This window comes from Nyctereutes procyonoides, unplaced genomic scaffold, assembly GCF_905146905.1.
Source record: "Nyctereutes procyonoides isolate TBG_1078 unplaced genomic scaffold, NYPRO_anot_genome, whole genome shotgun sequence".
In the NCBI taxonomy this organism is placed as follows: domain Eukaryota; kingdom Metazoa; phylum Chordata; class Mammalia; order Carnivora; family Canidae; genus Nyctereutes; species Nyctereutes procyonoides.
Window position 1 is genome coordinate 61558603 of NW_026575051.1, and position 5183 is coordinate 61563785.

Below are 5183 nucleotides of genomic sequence, written 5' to 3' on the forward strand. Positions count from 1 at the left end.
CAATGGGGGACTCCATCCCAGGACCTCGGGATCATGACCTGAGCTGAAGGCAGATGCTCAACCACTGAGCCGCCCAGTGTCCCTAAATACTACAAAATTTTAAGAAGAAATTTAAAAACACAAAAATGAATGACCAAGGCACAAAAGATACGAATCCTAAGTGTATTTTACTAAGTGAAAGACGTTCATCTCAAAAGGATATGTATTGTATCATTCCAATAACATGAATTTATTGAAAAGGCAAAACTATAGAGACAGTAAAAAAGATCAGTAGTTAGTTGGCAGAGAGCTCAGGGGAGTGGGGGAAGAGTTAAATATGTGAAACACAAATGATTTTTTGGAGTGGTAAAACTATTTTATGTGATACTATAATTGTGGATACATGACACTATAAATTTTTCAAAAGCCATTGAACTTCACAGTGCAAAGAGTAAATCTTACTGTACAGAAATTTTTAAAAATTATTTAAGAGGTCAGAGGAAGGGATCCCCGGGTGGCGCAGCGGTTCGGCGCCTGCCTTTGGCCCGGGGCGCGATCCTGGAGACCCGGGATCGAATCCCACGTCGGGCTCCCGGTGCATGGAGCCTGCTTCTCCCTCTGCCTGTGTCTCTGCCTCTCTCTCTCTCACTGTGTGCCTATCATAAATAAATAAAACAAACAAACAAACAAAAAAAAGAGGTCAGAGGAATTGCAGGGTGGGATGCCAAATGCGACAAAACAATCTGACTTTATTATAAGCATGTGTTAGAATGTCATTGAGCCCCTTCAATGAATGAATAGAAGGAACTACTGACCTACACAACTGGAAATGAGTGAAGTCTATAAAACAAAAGACGAAAGAGAATACACATAAGAACTGTACTCTCTCTGGTTAATAAAGTTGCCCCCCATTAGAATACAGGTTAGCCATTATAATGCATATATATTATTAATATATATTGCAAATTATATACATATGTATATTAGAATTTAAGCTTTTTTATTTATAAATTTATTTTTTATTGGTGTTCAATTTGCCAACATATAGAATAACACCCAGGGCTCATCCCATCAAGTGCCCCCCTCAGTGCCCGTCACCCAGTCACCCCCACTCCCTGCCCACCTCCCCTTCCACCACCCCTAGTTCGTTTCCCAGAGTTAGGAGTCTTTCATGTTCTGTCTCCCTCTCTGATATTTCCCACTCATTTTCCCTCCTTTCCCCTTTATTCCCTTTCACTATTTTTTATAGTCCCCAAATGAATGAGACCATATCATGTTTGTCCTTCTCCGATTGACTTACTTCACTCAGCATAATACCCTCCAGTTCCATCCATGTCAAAGCAAATGGTGGGTATTTGTCATTTCTAATGGCTGAGTAATATTCCATTGTATACATAGACCACATCTTCTTTATCCATTCATCTTTCCATGGACACCGAGGCTCCTTCCATAGTTTGGCTATTGTGGGGAATTGAAGATTTATGTAAATGTCTGTTGGATGGTGGGAGTTAAGTTTCTAACTGTTGGAATGGCTGTTTACAGATAAGCAAGGAGAGGAAGCTATAACGGTCCACATGGCACTGCAATAGCATTGAACACATCAGCATGAACTCAGGTTTAGTTTAACACAGATAAGAATGGTTACTTATATAAATATTTACAGACATATGTACATATACGGGTTAGTATTCACATATACATATCCTTCCTGTCAGCTGAAAAGGCATGGAAGTAATAAGACATATTGACTTCCTTCCAAAGAGTATAGTATGAAAAGTTATAAAAATTATCACTTTCAGGAGAGAAGCCTAGAAAACCAGGTTGATCACCAGGTCAACCAGGTGATCAACAGTTATAAATCATGTTGGTAGCATACACTCCTGATGTGATGTAATGAAAATAGCACTTTGCCTCTAAGGTCTTCCTTCCCCAAACCAGTAATACCAGTCTCATAATGAGGAAAACATTGGACACATGCAAGTAGAGGGGCCTCTGACAATATACCTGGCCAGTACACCTCCAAACTTGTCATCAAAAATAAGGGAAGTCTGAGAAATTGTCACAGTTAAGAGGAGCCTAAAGATACATAACACTAAAATGCAATATAATATCCGGGATGGAATCTTAGAAAATAGGTGAAATGGTGAAAATAGGTGAAAACTGAGAAAATACAAAATATGTTCTTTCGTTAATAATAACGTGTCAGTATATACCATATTTTCAATGATAGGGAAACAGATGTGGGGTATATGAAAACTGTAATGTACTATCTTTGCAATAATTCTGTAAATCTAAAGTGTTCTATCATAAGATATTTATATTAAAAAACAGCAAGGTCAGTGAACAAATTAAATCAGCCATCCTTAAAAACTGCCTGCATCTCAGATAGAATTTAAATAGCTGGGCCTATAATTTAAGCAGATCATCTCTTTGAAAAGTCAGATAAAGTGCATTATGAAGCCAGGCAAATGATACCAAAATTATATTGTGTTATTTCTGTGTCATGTCCAGTGTGCCTAAAAATAGAATGTGCAAGGGAGAAAGTAGTAGGAGTTGAGAACCAAGGGAAAAAAATTCAGGGCAAAATTGTGTAAGGCCTTATGGAATTGCATTATATTTGTTTTTGATTTATTGTAAAATGTATTAACTATGAAATACAAGGCTATTAGAATGGGAATGACCTAAGCATTCTAAAATGGCAGACAGACATAAGGAAGGAAGGAAGGAAGGAAGGAAGGAAGGAAGGAAGGAAGGAAGGAAGGAAGGAAGGAAGAAAAATAATTACTCCAGATTTTATATTAAGAATACATGACAGGAATAAAGGACAAATGTAAAAAAAAAAAAATGAAAAAATAAATTTTAGTGACTTGGGGCACCTGAGTGGCTCAGGGGTTGAGCATCTGCTTTTGGCTCAGGTCATGATCCCAGAGTGCTGGGATCCAGTCCCACATCCGGCTCCCCACAGGGAGCCTGCTTCTGCCTCTGCCTTTGTCTCTGCCTCTCTCTCTGTGTCTCTCATGGATAAATAAATAAAATCTTTAAAAAATTTTTTAGTGATTTAGCCCCTAACGGTAGACAAAAGTGGTGAGATTTGGGGTATATTTTCAAAACAGAGCCAATAGGATAAGTAACTAGAAAGATTTAATTGCCATTAATTAAGCTGGAGCACACTGTGCATTCACTTAAGGCATACAATTCAACCGTGAAAAGGGAATAAAGTACTGATATAACCTGGATGAACCTTGAAAACACTATGCTAAGTAAAAGAAGCCAGACACAAAAGGCTACATGCTATGTAATCACATTTATATGAAATGTTTAGAATAGGAAAATCTGCAGCGATATTAGTAGTTGCCAGGGGCAAGGAAGGGAGGCACATGGAGAATAACTACTAAAGAGCACAGGATTTCTTTCTGGGGTGATAAAAGTATTTTGAAATTAGATGGTGGTGTCACAAGTTTAGTTTTAGAGGTAAGTTTGATATGCAGATTATAAATAAGGGTGTTGAGGGTATAAATTGTGATGTCAAGAAGGCAGCTGAATATCTAACTCTTTAACTTAGGAATTGAGCCTGAATTGGAGGTATAAATTTTGGAGTGGTCAGTCTATACGTGATACTTAAAGTCCTGACACTAGATGTAATCATCAAGTAAGTAAATGGAAACAGAAAGGAGAAGTGGTCCAATGACTGAGCCCTTGTATATGTTAAAAAATCAGGAAAAGGAAGTTGAGCTAGCCAAAGAAAATGAGAAAAAAGCACTCAGTGAAGTACCCTAGCAATTAACTGGGAATAAAATGATCAATCAGACCTAATACTGCAGAAATGTCAAAAAAGATGAGGTCTTAATTACTATAGGAACTTTGTTAAGGGTACAGGTAAACTTGATTAGAATAGTTTTAGTGATGATGTGAGGAAAAACTCTGGTTGGAGTGCTTCAAGAAACAGTGCTAGAAGGGGCATTAGAGAAGAAAACAGAGTCAGTGGGCATGGGTGGGTAACTGTGGTGAGAGTGGATGAGCTATCTTCTGACTCTATTTTTTTTTTTTCCATAACATAGAGATCAAGCTCATTAGCTGAAAGGGAGGGTGGTTGAATGGTTTTAGAGGTCTGTGCAAGAGGAGTTAGAAATCCTCTTGTTTGGGAACCCTGGGTGGCGCAGTGGTTTGGTGCCGGCCTTTGGCCCAGGGCATGATCCTGGAGACCCGGGATCGAATCCCGCGTCGGGCTCCTGGTGCATGGAGCCTGCTTCTCCCTCTGCCTGTGTCTCTGCCTCTCTCTGTGTGTGTGTGTGTGACTATAATAAATAAATAAAAATTTAAAAAAAAATAGAAATCCTCTTGTTTACGAGTGGGGGATTAATTGGACTAGGGAAATACAGCACAGTAGTTAGGCCCAGACATTCTGCCAATTTTTCTTGAGCAACAACATGAGGAAATTGACAGCTAAGTGGATGTTGTACACAAGCTCATCATCGTCACCTTCACGTGGCCAACAGTCACTGCCAGACACAGAACCTTCATCTGGAATTTGATGGTGGACTTCACTTCATCCACTTTGGCCACCATGTTCTCATTGTGGGTCAGCAAGGAAGGGAACTTGTCAGCTTTATTCAAGCCTGGACCCAGGATTCCTGGGATCTGCTCGATCAGAGATTCTGAAGCTAAAAAAGCATCATACTTCTTGGCCAGCTTCTTGACTAATTTTTTTTTTTTTTATATTCCTGTTGAGTTTCTTTAGTGCCTCAATGTTCATGTAGGGAATACCCACTGACCTGGCCTCATCAGTGCTGCTGATCTCCTGAAACACATTTGGAGAACTTGGGGGGCAGTGTATGGCCCTAAGCCTGATGGTGCCTGAGAAGCATTTGTCCTTCTGAGGGTCATAGTTTTCAGGCTCATCTGCAGCTCCACCATCTCCAAAAACTGCTGGCACTTGTACTGATCCCCATGCAGGACTTCCCGCACCACCTAGTACAGGGTGTCTCAGGAGACTTTGATGCTCATGGCTTCTTGTGCCACAGTAATTGGAAAAGAGAGCAAGAGGTTTTATTTGAACAAAGTTTGGTTGGTTTAGTGACGAGAAGAGCATGAAGTAAGAAGAACTGAAGCAAGAAGAGAACTGAGTAACTGTAAGTCATGGACTTCATGCTGGATAAATAAGAAAAAGAAGAGGACCTACCTTTGGGCTACTAGAGGTAATGAAC

General features: G+C 39.6%; 1 pseudogene; it reads right to left on the reverse strand.

Annotated features, from left to right (window-relative positions):
- Positions 1–4366: 4366 nt before the first annotated feature.
- LOC129512420 (60S ribosomal protein L10a-like) lies at positions 4367–4863 on the reverse strand (annotated as a pseudogene).
- Positions 4864–5183: the final 320 nt, after the last annotated feature.